Genomic DNA, 15,144 nt, shown 5'->3' with positions numbered 1-15,144 from the left:
CACTATAGTGTTTACAATCCGAAGCAAAGCACATTACCATTTTTATTATACAAAATCTTTTCAAAATACAATGGTTCACAAAAGTTCCTAAATTTTGCTTGGTGAATATCACTAAAAAAATATATTTCATAGAAAAAACCATGAAACCCTTTATAAAAGGTATATTTGTTAAAATCCCTATTAGCTCCGTGCGTCTCCCCTCTACTTACAGTCACGTGACACGCTGTCAGATTTTGTAAGGACGTTTTAACATTGAGTCTTATGGGATTATTTTGTTAAACTTGAATATTTTATTTTGTAGTGATAATAACCGAATACAATTGTTAGAATTAATTAGTTATTAATTTATAGTGTAATTTATAGTGCAACAAAATATTTTCTTTTTCGTTAATAAAGATTTATTGACATAAAGTGCGATAGTGAGGTTATGTATATAAAATCAAACTGATAATCAATATTGGAAAGTGAAGAATTTATATCAGATTAAAGTGCGTTTTTATTTTCTGTTTATATTAATACATAATATCACTAGCATGACACGGCATTTTTTTTTAATTTCTCATTTAAACAAACACAAGCGTCCTTACAAAATTTCAAAAAACCACCACCATGAGCAGGTCGGTCGATTTTGCTTTGACACTTTGTAACGCTCGGGCGAATACAGGGCTACATCATAAAACAAACAGAACTAGTTTTCATTTTCAATCGGTTGACCGATCATCATCAGTGTTTCTTGAATCGAAGATGCTATCCACCAAAGTAAAAATATTAGGGTAAAAACCCTTTAAACTTAATCCGTCATAGGAACATATAAAAGTTATGTGACTTTACACATGGATGTATAAAATATCCAATGTTTCACGCTCGAGGTACCAGAGCTAAATTTGACTTGTTCACATCATGGCTGTGTAGAAGCAAGTGATGTGAGTAGACTTGCTTCTACACAGCCATGATGTGAACAAGTCAAATTTAGCTCTATGGTACCTCGAGCGTGAAACATTGGATATTTTATACATCCATGTGTAAAGTCACATCATTTTTATATGTTCCTATGACGGATTAAGTTTAAAGGGTTTTTACCCTAATATTTTTACTTTGGTGGTTAGCATGTTCGATTCAAGAAACACTGATGATGATCGGTCAACCGATTGAAAACTAGTTCTGTTTGTTTTATGATGTAGCCCTGTATAGGTATTTTAACAAATATACCTTTATATAAAGGATTTCATGGTTTTTTGTAATCAATGGTATACATCCAACTACAGGAAATTTTTCCTCGTGGATATTTCATAGAAATTTAAGACCGGATTATGGTTAAAAATACTATACTTAAGCAGAAAAAGTACCAGCAGGAAGCAACATTTCAAGTTTTTAGAAATTAAAAAGGCTTGACATTGGTCAAATCATGGCTTTTCAATCTTTGTTTGCAAAGTGATAATCAGTAAAACCTCTTCCATGTCGGCACTTTGATCTCAAGAAGTTATACCGGCAGTACGCAATTGGTAATTCACCAGTTTTGGATGTGGGGTTTCCCTGTTAAAACCCCTACGTTTCTATGCGACTAGCAATGCGAGAGTGGGGCAAAAGCGACTGGGAACATTGCGCGGTCGCCATGCGCGACTAAAGATTTTACTTCCATGTTTTCGGAGAGTGGTTCTTGGTTCTACTGTCCCTCTTTATACTGTGCCTGCGTCGTCAGAGTGTACCACGTGACCTATAATCATAGTTACCACTCCCAGCGATATAGTTGTATTTTTTTCTGTTTAAAGATATTTTTTGACCAAAGTAGTGAGTTTACTGCACCTATTATTAACGGTAAATTAGTAATTAATGAGTCTCATTATTTACCTAATGGGCTTCCAAACGCAAAGATGTAAAAGAAATAACTTTCCTATACATTTTATAATTGAACATAACAATACATCGATTTAAAATCAATTTAGGAATAGGTGTTAATATTTTGAAGTAATTAATGAGTGTACATTCCCTAGATAATTACATTTCCAAAAATATTAAATTATTATTGAAAATTTTTAATTAATGTGGTGTATTGTGTTCCGTCCTGGAGTGTGAAGATCATATTAGCAGTGAAGTGATGTCATCTATGGCGCTGTTCGGTTTACGGGGCGCGGGGCTAGGAACTAGGTAAAAATTGGCATGGCCGACCATAGCTAGAAGAAAATATACAAATAGGATAAAAATATTAATAGTTTATTCAGTGGTTAATAAATAAACATCCCTATTTTAAAGTTAAAACAGTGATGGCATTTATAGTAGCGTAAGTACATACGAATTCTTGTTTGCTTTTACTGAATGAGACAGGTAGTTGATTCTAAACTTGTGGCTCTGACATTTCCTTTCACTGCAGTCATGAGAGGATCACTTTAAATATGGTCTATATGTTTTTAACTCCATTTATTTGACGACGTTTTTAACACTAATAAATGGCATAAATAGTGTTTAAATAATTTCGAAATTAATTTTTTGTTAGTGACTTAAAACTCCCGACAATTTTGTAGTTTTTGATTTCCCCACTCTGAAATCAAAACAGTTAGCAAGTAATTTATGATTTTTTAAAAAAAGGGCCAAGGAGGATTCTTGTATTTATTATTTATTATGTTTACATGACCACTAGAGAAAGTTGTTGGGTTAATTTTATTGAAATTCTTGAGAGCAAGTGTCTACAATTGACACTCCTACCTGAATACTATAAATGATTAATATTTTATAGCATATGTTAATATTTAGATAATTATAGTGTTTGTAGATATTTTTAGGAATGTGACAATAAGTGCTGGATTTTAGCTATACTTAAATTTAAGATGAGACCATCTTTTCGGGTTTTTTTTCTTCTGTTATTTTACAGATCTAAGAATTTTCAAGTTATTGCAACAAATAATCAAAACATTTACTTGATTTGCATAAATATTGTATGAATTAAAGTCCAGTTAATTTTAATTACAGTATAATTACCTATAGCTGTCAAAATCGTGTTTTTAAATTTTTCATAATTTGATTTTAAATGTGCACTTCTCTCATTGTATTGAGCTCTAATTAGCAAAATTTCATTATTATAATCACTTAGCAATATAGCAGGAGTTATAGTAATTATATTAGTGAAATATATGATAGTCCGGGCAGGATTTGTTAAAAATCAGACCATAATGGACATTTTCCATAGAAGTCCTGTTTTTTTGCTGGAATCACTTGAAGATGTACCTTTTATCAATAATCACGATATGCCAGTCGTAAAAAAGGGAAGCAAAGGAAAATTAGAATGAGAAATGATGCGAAATAGAAATTCTACAAGAATTATATGTGACTTGTTTAACATACATAAGAATGTTAGAGAACTTATAAGAAGCTACAGACAATGGCACCTGGACAATACGAACATGGAAAGAATATATAAGACAAAAAACTGAGTCCAACAATATCAAAAAGAAAATGAGACAGTGAACCAAGTATAATAAATAACTAGGTACTATAAGTGCTCAAGAATATGAAAAACAGAAAGAGTCCTGGTCCGGACAAGATGAATGTTGAACTATTAAAGTTGTTAAACAAAGATAATATATAGATGTGCTCAAGAAACTTTCTAATAAGTCTATGATACAGGAGAAATATCCGAAACTTGGCTGACTTCTAATTTCATTGTAATTCGTAAGGAAAAACAATGCTAAAGAATGTTAAGATCATAAAGCAATAAGTTTAATGAGTTATACATTGAAATGTGTTCTTTTACTGAATGAGACAGGTAGTTGATTCTAAACTGGTGGCTTTGACATTTCCTTTCACTGCAGTTATGAGAGGATCACTTTAAATATGGTCTATATGTTTTTAACTCTATTTATTTTATATATAACTTTTTTAACACTAATAAATGGCATAAATAGTGTTTAAATAATTTCGAAATTAATTTTTTGTTAGTGACTTCAAACTCGCGACAATTTTGTAGTTTTTGATTTCCCCACTCTAAAATCAAAACAGTTAGCAAGTAATTTATGATTTAAAAAAAAGGGCCAAGGAGGATTCTTGTATTTATATTATTTATTATGTTTACATGACCACTAGAGAAAGTTGTTAGGTTAATTTTATTGAAATTCTTCAGAGCAAGTGTCTACAATAATTGACACTCCTACCTGAATACTATAAATGATTAATATTTTATAATTTGTGTTAATATTTAGTATATATTAATATATGTTAATATTTAGATAATTACAGTGTTTGTAGATATTTTTAGGAATGTGACAATCAGTGCTGGATTTTAGCTATACTTAAATTTAAGATGAGACCATCTTTTCTGGTTTTTTTCTTCTGTTATTTTACAGTTCAAAGAATTTTTCAATTATTGCAACAAATAATGAAAACCTTTATTTGATTTACATAAATATTGTAGGTATTTTAATGTCCAGTTAACTTTAATTACAGTATAATTACCTATAGCTGTCAAAATTCTGATTTTAAATTTTCCACAGATTTAAAATATGCACTTCTCTTATTGTTTTGAGCTCTAATTAGTAAAATTTTATTATTATGATCACTTAGCAATATAATCAGGAGTTTTAGTAATGAAATTATTAAAATATATGATAGTCCAGGCAGTCTGTTGAAAATCAGACCATAATGGACACATTTTCCATAGAAGTATGTATTTTTTTCTGGAATCATTTTCAGGATGTAATTTGTATCAATAATCACAGTATGCCATAGTTGCAAACATTGTGCTAATTTTTTATTTAACAAAATCTGAAATAAATTGAAAATTTTTTGCTTTTTGTGCCCATATTTTTGCCTATAATATAACTCGAGAGATATTGCTCCTAAAAAAATACAAGGTAAAAGTTTTATTTTTGAATTTTATACAATTGGCTAGCTAGACATTAAAAATTTAATGTTTCTTATTTAAAAAGTAGCAAAAATTGGGAAAAAACTGCAAAAAATAGTGTTTTCTTTATATTTTTTGGACCCCTTTAACACAACTTATAGCTTTCATATTCCGCTCAGAAAGACTTTAATACGACTGAAACGTCTGGTAAATTTCGTTAGGATCGGTGTAATAGTTTCGCATAATAATTTCACAATCCAGAGTCCACAAAAAATGGCAAATTTGCAAAATTATGCTCAGCCCCAAATGCCTAAGCACTTTAAATTAATAGTCGAATTTTTTTATGTATAAATAGGCTCAAGCTTTCAAACACACTTTCAAAAATTGAAATCAGTCAACTGTACTTACTTTTACTATTAGGAGAGCATAGGGAATTTTAAGTTATAAACAATTTTTTGGATTATAAATAAATAAAATAACTTTGCGAATCGTACGTCTATCAATTTCAAAGTTTGTACACTACTTATGAACTTTTGAAAGACGCTTCTAAAAAAAAACAGTGCATTCTGTTTATTATTTGCAAAGATATTGTAGCTTCAAGTTGGCATGCATTTAAATGGGAGATTGGAAAAAGGATAACATTCCAAAAATATGGCGAATTAAAGTGAGATAGCCATTGTATGAATATTTGTATCTTCTTTCTGCTGAGCCAAAAAACGATAAAATCGCCGGCCGCCTTGATGTAAAAACATTGTTGTTGAGCGGAAAAAGGATAATATTACTGGAATGTTATCATTTATCCAGGCAATGTAAAAACATGTCGGTTAATATTATGACTATGGAACAGGTGGAACAGCTAGTTCAGTTTATTTTGCAATTTCGTCGAGTAAACATACAACGGCAAACTTCCTATTAACACCAAGAAGTTAGAAGATGTTTCCAAAATAATACATTATATCGATATATTTTTGGCAAAGTAATGTAAGTGACACTTTTGGCAAAAATCATGTTTTTCCATTTAACTAACACTATTATTGTTAAGGTACTGCCAAAGTGTAGTAAGCCTAGAACAGGGGTCACCAATTATATTTCCTGAGGGTCCATTTCGAAAACCTATGATACTTCCGGGGTCCGGAGTTAACACTACGTATCTAGTTATTCCAATTCGGTAAACAAATCGGAAGGGGCAGTGCGAAATTTTTAGGCAAAAATTGTTTAACAGTTTTTTAATAAATCCAAAACATCACCTTTTTTGCTCCCGAAAATATGTTTTTAGCATTTTTGGGTCATCTTAAAAAAGATTTTCTGTCATTTTTCTCAAAAATTTGATAGATTTCAAGTTTTAAGCGATTTATTAACTGAATAATACGAAAAAAAGCATTTTCAAAGCTTGAAAATTCATGTGTATGTACATTATTATTTTTGGTGTTGTTAAGTGCCTAAATTGAAATTTAAACATTCAATTTCAAGATTCTGATAAGTTATCGTGGTTTATTTCAATTTCGACCATTTGTTTTTATTGGCGTATTTAATTAGCACATTGGCAATAATTAATTGAATAAATAAATAAATCATTAAGAAAAAACTATGTTAATAATAAATTATAAAATTTTATTAAATGTGGAGTGTTTGGCATTTTTTGCTTAAGTACGTATAATAATATGTATAATAGGTGCACAGAGACGCACCATAAATTGCTATGTGCGGTGACTTAAAAGTCGAGTGGACTCGCATAATTAACAATTAAAAAACAACGGTCTATAATGAAGTAAGTCCCGATTACCCGTTAGAATCTTGAAATTGAATTTATAAACTTCAATTTAGGCACTTGGGAACCTGAAAACTAATAATTTACATATGAGTTTTCAAACCTCGAAAATGCCTAGGTATTTTCACATTTTTCAGATTTTAAATCGCTTATAACTCGAAAACCATCAACTTTTGAAAAAAATGACAAGATACAAGATACCTTTTTTTTAATACAATTTTCGGGGCTAAAAGGTAATTTTGAATTTGTATAAAAATATTGTTTTGCCCGGCATCCCGGGCCCCTTCTGATTTGTTTAAGGGGACATTTTTGAACAGGAATCCACAAAAAAACTGAATCAGAAAATTTGTCATTCTTTACAAAATTAAATTATCAGTGAGAAAAATGACATTTTTATAGTCCATTCGCTAAACTCAGACTCAACTGGCTAGTGATTTAAGCTAGTAATTTTGCCAATTTGATAAAATTGCCAAAAAAATAATTACTAAATAGTTAATAATTACTAAATATTTAGTAATTTTGCAAATTTTGTCAAAATTGGCAAAAAACAAAAAAGTTACGTACTAAAATCATTAGCCATTTGCGTCTGAGTTTAGCGAACCGACTATACATGTACAACCTGTCTGAAATTTGGAGTGAGTTTGGTGCAACTGAATCTCATTGGGGAGTTGAGATATTCATCTGTTAGCTGAGATCTGTACCGATTTTTAATAAAGTTCATTCTTGATACAGCGGCTTCGCACACATCAGTTGAGTCAAACACAATATACAATTTCATGGCCAAATATTTTCAAAATTGCCGAACGCTATATTCTGAATTTAATGACGGTCCGCACAAAAGTAGCTCACAGTCAGGATGCGGACCACGGTCCGCTAATTGGTGACCCCTGGCCTAGAATTACTTTAAACATAATATATGTATAGGCTTACTACACTTTGGCAGTGCCTTCTGAACAATAATAGCATTAGTTTAATGGAAAAACATGATTTTCAAAAATGTCACTTACGTTACTTTGCCAAAAATGTATCGATATACCAGAAGACTATAGGGCCTTCTATGATGATATTCGCGGTGTGCAAGTACTTGTTAGGTAATTGAGAAACGATCGTGCGCGAATAGCGGAGAAATATTGCAACTTTCTTAAATAATTCATATTGTCAATTGAAATTGTCAAATTGACGTACATTTCATATCTTCTGTCATTGAAGAAGAAAAATTATATGTTGCTCCACAATATTGATATGATATGCAATTATTATATAAAGGTAAATTTAATTAATTGTATTTTGCTTGCAGTACTGCATTTTAATAACTAATTTTATTTACTACATACAATTGTTTACGTTTTAATAACATAACCTGAATCTTATTTTTTCTTGTTATTATTTTTTTGGACTATGGCCTTGACAATTATCCAGTAACCAGGACTAATATAATTGGCCAATATAATTAAAAGTGCGAATAAAGTTGCAGAGCGTAGAAATAGGTGTCGCTTTGCTGAACTTACACGGTCCCAATATTCACAAATCCAACAACAAATAGAGAAAACAGTGATCCAGAAGACTAAAAAGAATATAAATGTCGTTTGTTTCAAGTTTCATCTAAAATAAAAATTAGTTCTTCATAAATGCACCTATTTATTTTATTTTACTCACGTTTTCGATTTTGAGTGGAAAAAGAATAGATTTTTGTACTTTCAAATATCAATATAAATAACTAATAGGCATAGACTGTTAGTATTTTGGCAATAAATGTACCTTGTCAACGTACACAAATGTTCAATAGAAATTTTGAACTGCATGGGAGGTAAAGTAAGAAAAGGTAAGAAAAGACAAGACTGGCTTATTTAGAAGATACTCGCCTTCATAAATTGTTCTCCGAGACATCAATTAAAAAAAAGACCAAAATCAGATGACAGGAAGCGAATTACACCCCGGCTTACCTGCGTGGAAGTCAGACATCTACTGCTTGAGCTATCCGCGCCCTAAAAAATAATTTTATAAAAAAAATTGTTTATAACTTTGAAAAATTCTCTAGGCTCTCCTAGTTGACCAATTTCATTTTTTCAAAGTGCGCTAGAAAGCTTGAGCCTTTCTTTATATATAAAACATTTTCTAGTATTTAAAGTGCTTAGTTTGGGCCCAGAATACATTTTTTTACGGACCCTGGATTGCAAAATTATTATGCAAAAACTATCAAACCGATCCTAACGAAATTTAGTACACGTTTCAGTCCTATTAAAAAGTTTTTCTGAGCAGAATATGAATGCTGCAGGTTATGTTTAAGGAAGGAAAAAATTTAAAGGAAACATGCTATTTTTTGCTTTTTTCCTAATTATTGCTATTTTTTTTAAACCATAAACATTAACTTTTTATTTCTAGCTAGTTAAATATTATGTAAAATAGAAAAATAAAATGTTTACTTTCTACATAAAGTGCTTGAAACTTTATATTTATAATAGTGAAAGGAGGGAGGAAATAAATGGATGTAAAGTCTGACAAACTATCTAAGATAATCATTAATATTCAGCTGAGCGGGTTGCTATTGTCCTCGTTGTGAAATTTCATAAACAAGGGATCTATAGTCGATTCGCTAATCTGAGACACAACTGTCTACACTACAATCACAATAAAGGTGCACCAGAAATAAACAAGAAAACAAGCATGAGGAGTACTCCCAAATCATGATTTGCGAGTGCTCCTCGAACATTCAATGTGTCGTGGTTTGTTTATTTCTATATAGTGTATTTTTATTGTGATTGTAGTGCAGACAGTTGTCTCTCAGATTAGGGAATCGACTATAACTGTTTTATAAAATGATGCCTTGTTTATATACAGTGAGGACGTTTGAGTTGGAATAAATTCATTATCTCGAGATTGGTCAAATTTGGAGAGAAATCCTGAGACAGGTCGATTTTTATTTTTAAATTAGGACTTTTTGGCATATATGTCATACTAGTGACGTCATCCATCTGGGCGGGATGACGTAATCGATGATTTTTTTAAATGAGAGTAGGGGTCGTGTGATAGCTTATTTGAAAGGTTATTTAATTCTCTATTCACGAATATAAACGATAACATAATTATTTACACAGGGTGTCCAAAAAAATTTTTTTTGAATTAAATTGAGACAAAAAGAATAATTCATTGAATTCAAAATACATTTGAGTGCTGTCAGAAAATAGAAAGAAATGTTTATTTGACAAATAAACATTGTTTTTCGCCTAAATTCAATGTTAAAACTGCCACCCGCCTGTCTTTTAGCAGTTTGAACATTGAATTTAAGCGAAAAGCAATGTTTATTTGTGATATAAACATATTACCTGTGTTTCTGAAAAAAAAAAGTCTTTTTTGGGAAAAAAATAGTCTTCCATGGAAAATGCCCATTATAGTCTGCTTTTCGACAGATTACACCTGGACCAGTTACTAAGAACTCTTTATGAATAAAATTAATTAAAATTTATAGGCTCTTATATTAAATTAATTTTTTTGTTTGATTTTGGATATTTTTGAGACTGAAACGCCTCTAGTATGTTGTGGAATAGTGTTTCTCATGATCTACAATCCAATATAAACTAATCTTAGCACTGTTTATCGCTAATTTGCGAGACATTATGGTCAAATATTTAATTAAAAGAATGTTTAATTAATAAAACACTTTTTATTGTTTGTCAAAACCATATATTTACGACAACTTAACATAATATTTAAATGATTACTCTTTTGCCGTTTTAAACCATTTGATAAGTTATCAGCGGCGACAGTCACTATAAATTATCATAAATGATTCATGATTCAACACATTTTATGGTTCCGTAAATATAATCCTACTTGTAACTTGTTACGCAACTCATTATTCATGAGTTTTCATTAATTTGTGAGGATTAGGTAAATACTTTTAAAATTAATGAATGAAATATATATGGAGAATTATTTTATTTGTGATATAATTAACATGGGCTATACTATTCTGTACGTCAACCAAACACTTAGAAAGTGACGCACCAAATAGAAAGAGTGACGCACTATAACTACCTCGGGACCATAATAAATTAAGAATGGACCAACAACAAAGAGATTAGAGCGTGCATCGAAAAAACTAGATCCCAGAAAACTGTTAAATACTACCCTAAAACTTACAACTAAATTCTTACAAGACGTAATGAATCAGAGGATGAGTTTAGCAGATGAACAACAGGGTTTTCGTACTGGAAGATCGTGTACAGATGCAATATTCGTCATAAAGCAAATTACTGAGAAATCACTAGAGTATAATAGACCAGCATTTCTATGTCTGATTGACTTAAAGAAAGCGTTTGACAGAGTAAGACTCAAAGATGTAATCCATCTTCTGTATAATAGAGAAGTCCCTCTAGATATCATGAAAACTAGTGAGAACATCTACCAAAACAACAAAATGGAAGTCAGAATAGATGGACAACTTACAGAACCTATAGATATAGGCAGCGGAATAAGACAGGGAGACTCATTGAGTCCTCTGCTTTTCAATTTAATCATGGATGAAATCATCAAAAACGTCAACAAAGGAAGAGGTTATAGAATGGGAAACACAGAAGTAAAAATGCCAGACGACGCAATATTGATAGCCCAAGATGAAGATAGTCTGCAAAGATTAGTACACAGATTTAACATAAGGAGCAAAAGAATTCAATATGACAATTTCATCTCAAAAAACCAAAACAATAGTAATCAGTAAAGAACCAATCAGATGCAAAATAGAAATTGATGGTATCAGTATTCAACAAGTAATGGAAGTAAAATACCTTGGAATTACATTGTCAAGTTACGGAGACCTAGACAAAGAAGTGAGAAATCAAGTACAAAAAGCAAGTAGATTCGCAGGATGCCTTAATAACACTATATGGCGAAACCGACATATTAACACTGAGATGAAGTCAAGAATTTATAAAGCTAGTGTAAGATTAATAATGACATACGTATCAGAAACAAGACCCGATACAGCCACTACACAAAGACTACTGGAAACGGCAGAGATGAGAGTACTGAGAAGAATTACAGGAAATACCCTGAGAGATTGAAAGAGGAGCGAAGATATTAGAAGACAATGTAACGTACAGTGTATAAACGAATGGACACTAAATAGAAAAAGAGAATGGAACAACCACATAACCAGAATGGGGGAGACACGTGTGGTCAAAATAGCACGAGATAAATCACCAATCGGCAGAAGAAGTATCGGCCGACCGCGCAAAAGATGGAGTGACAACCTTCCGTAGAGGTATCAATCCGCCAATCAACAAGCAGAATTGCTTATAAAGAGGAAGAAGAAGAAGACCTTAAACTTAAACCTGATGGGGGTCTTCTTCAAGAGCCACAACGTTTAATGTCTCTCTTGCCATAAAAGTAAGAATGCTGCGATGCTACGTCTTCTCTGTCCTTTTTATGGTGTTGAATCGTGGACCTTGAACGAATGTGCAGAAAATTGGAAGCATTTGAGAGCTATATCGGAGAATATTTAATATCCCGTGGACTGACTGAGTTACAAATGACGATGTCCTCAGAAGAATGAAGAAGAACCGAGAGGTACTGACCACCATCAAATCTTGAAAGTTCTAATACTTCAGACACATTATGCGAAATGAACCCAGCTATGTATCAACTCCTAGAAGCCACCCTGCAAGGGAAAATATTTGGAAAGCGTGGTCCAGGAAAAAGAAGAACATCCTGGTTGAAGAATCTAACAATCTGGTTCAATACAACATCTGTGCAGCTTTTCCGCACTGCTGCAGATAAGATTAAGATTGCCATGATGAGCACCAACATTCGTCACGGATAGGTACATCATGAAGAACATACTATTCAGGAATAGTCCAGCGTAATCAGGTTTTTTTAAATCAAGATCACCCTGCTTTCCGCAATGTTTGCAATTATCGTCTTCAATCACATTTATTTTGACTTGGATAGCAAGCATGCCCAAAACGTAGTCGATTTATAGTTGTTATTTACGTGGAGCTTTAAAACTCTTAAACCAGGTACTTTGTGGAATCACTGGTTGTAAAGTGGTGTATCTTGTGGGGTTTTTTAAGCTTTTATCGATAGTTGGTTTCTTTTAAAAATAGTAATAACATCTGATACACATAAAGAATATGACAATAAAGTGCCTGATGTTATACTGGATTTAGCTAAGTAGTCTACATACTCATTATCTTTGAGTCCAATATGTGCCTTAACCCAAATAAATTTTATATTGAAGCCAGAGTCTTCTATTAACGTTCTTCTTATTAACTTTCCAGCAAGACATAGTCATAACTATTCCACCAGAAATTCTACCTTTGACATCTATTTACCGATCCCATCCAATGAGTTAGTAAAGAAATCTATATTATATTCTGCAGAAAAACTATACAACCATCTCCCTCTACAACTTAAATCTGTACCTAACATCTTTCCCCCAGTTCCGTAAAATGACAAAATCCCTGAAAGACCATATTATTCAGTAGCAGAGTTTCCTAACCAATAAATAAGATATTACAGATTTCTTATGTATAAGTTGAATTTTAATCTATATTCGAGTGTTATATGCAGCAGCTTAACTTATATACTTATTAATATTAAATTTCTTAAGGCTATGGGTACATAATTCGCAAATATTTTACGTGAATCCCTACTTTTTCTGTCTTTACACGGCAAATGACGTGTAGTAAAATTCACATTGGTATGGATATGTAAACATTACTAGAATGTCATTCTACTTGAAAATGTATCATTAATTTAAAGAGATGGCTTTTGAATGTTCTTGGATAACTGTTATTTTTATAATTGCAAATTATTAATTCAGTTAATAAATGTGATAATTTTTTCACTAACTATGTATTCAGTGATTGTAATAATTTATTTGTACAACAAAAACTAATACTCAATCGAGAAAAGAGGAAAAGTGTTAAAGTGATTTTTTAATAATGTATTGAAATGGAACGCTTACAATTTTGAACATCTTTAACAACAAAATACTTGGATCACAGAATATATATTATCCTGATGTATTCTCTGCTTGGATCTTCCACAAATAATACACAATAAATAACTTTTTATTAAGTTCACGTCTTAAATAAATTATTTATCAAATACACTATATATCAATAATATTTAATCAATAACTCAACATATTCCCGATGCAATGTCAAATATTTAAAATTGTCACTGATTGTCAGTGTCTGACTGACAATATATGCTGACAATATTATATTCGGCTGAGTGCGTTTTAAGACAAAGATAGATTTGGAAAATATTACCACGGCATTATGTTTATTTTTTTTCAAATCCTGAAAAAACCAATAAATATTTTTGAAAAATTTAAACGCAGAATGAAAGACTAAATTATTACCGAGGGCCGAAAGTCACTTAGAATAAATAAAAAGTTTATTTTGAATGAGATATTTGAAATTAAAAATCACACTAACTTTTCTCTTAGTTTTTCATCCCTGTAACTTATTAAAATAAACATTATAGAAGTTCTCAGGGACTTTCGGCCCTCGCTAATAACGTAATCTTTTATTCTGCGTTTAAATTTTTCAAAAATATTTATTAGTTTTCTCAGGATTTGAAAAAAATGAATCCCCATTTGAATAGCATTGCAGCCGGAAATACGTTCCGATCCTCTTAAGGCCATCGGTACATAATTCGCAAATATTTTACGCCTATCCCTACTTTTTCTGTCTTTACACGGCAAATTACGTGTAATGGATATGTAAACATTACTAGAACGCCATTCTACTTGACAATGTCATGATTAACTTTAAAGAGATGGCTTTTGAATGTTCTTGGATAACTGTTATTTGTATAATTGCAAATTATTAATTCAGTTAATAAATGTGATAATTTTTTCACTAACTATGTATTCAGTGATTGTAATAATTTATATGTACAACAAGAACTAATACTTAATCGAGAAAAGAGGAAAAGTGTTAAAGTGATTTTTTAATAATATTTTATTACTATGGAACGCTTACAATTTTGAACATCTTTAACAACAAAATACTTAGATCACAGAATATTATTATCCTGATGTATTCTCTGCTTGGATCTTCTACAAATAATACACAATAAATAACTTTTTATTAAGTTCACGTCTTAAATAAATTATTTATCAAATACACATACACTATATATCAATATTATTTAATCAACAACTCAAAATATTCCCGATGCCATGTCAAATATTTAAAATTGTCACTGATTGTCACTGTTTGACTGGCAATATGCTGACAATATTCTATTCGACTGAGTGCGTTGTAAGACAAAGATAGATTTGGAAAATATTACCACGGACATTGTGTTCATTTTTTTCGAATCCTGAAAAAACCAATAAATATTTTTGAAAAATTTAAACGCAGAATGAAAGACTAAATTATTACCGAGGGCCGAAAGTCCCGTAGAATAAATAAAAAGTTTATTTTGAATGAGATATTTGAAATTAAAAATCACACTAAATTTTCTCTTTTCACCCCTGTAACTTATTAAAATAAACATTATAGAAGTTCTCGGGGACTTTCGGTCCTCCCTA

General features: G+C 31.1%; 1 protein-coding gene and 1 long non-coding RNA gene across 3 annotated transcripts in view; one reads left to right on the top strand and one right to left on the bottom strand.

The window, feature by feature from the left end:
* Positions 1 to 1,883: 1,883 nt before the first annotated feature.
* LOC126886981 (uncharacterized) lies at positions 1,884 to 10,169 on the bottom strand. Its single transcript, XR_007698854.1, has 2 exons — positions 9,923 to 10,169; positions 1,884 to 2,171 (listed from the first exon to the last, which is right to left on the bottom strand). It is a non-coding gene; the product is annotated as an uncharacterized LOC126886981 (long non-coding RNA).
* Positions 2,131 to 15,144, top strand: part of LOC114326314 (serine/threonine-protein kinase 10) — a 99,597-nt gene continuing 86,583 nt past the window's right edge. For both annotated transcript variants that reach the window (XR_007698853.1, XM_050654205.1), the window contains exon 1: positions 2,131 to 2,278. The gene's annotated coding sequence lies outside the window, so the exon portion shown is untranslated. The remainder of the gene's footprint in view (positions 2,279 to 15,144) is intronic.

Source organism: Diabrotica virgifera, chromosome 6 (assembly GCF_917563875.1).
Source record: "Diabrotica virgifera virgifera chromosome 6, PGI_DIABVI_V3a".
NCBI lineage: Eukaryota > Metazoa > Arthropoda > Insecta > Coleoptera > Chrysomelidae > Diabrotica > Diabrotica virgifera.
This window is presented reverse-complemented; position numbering and strand designations above follow the sequence as displayed.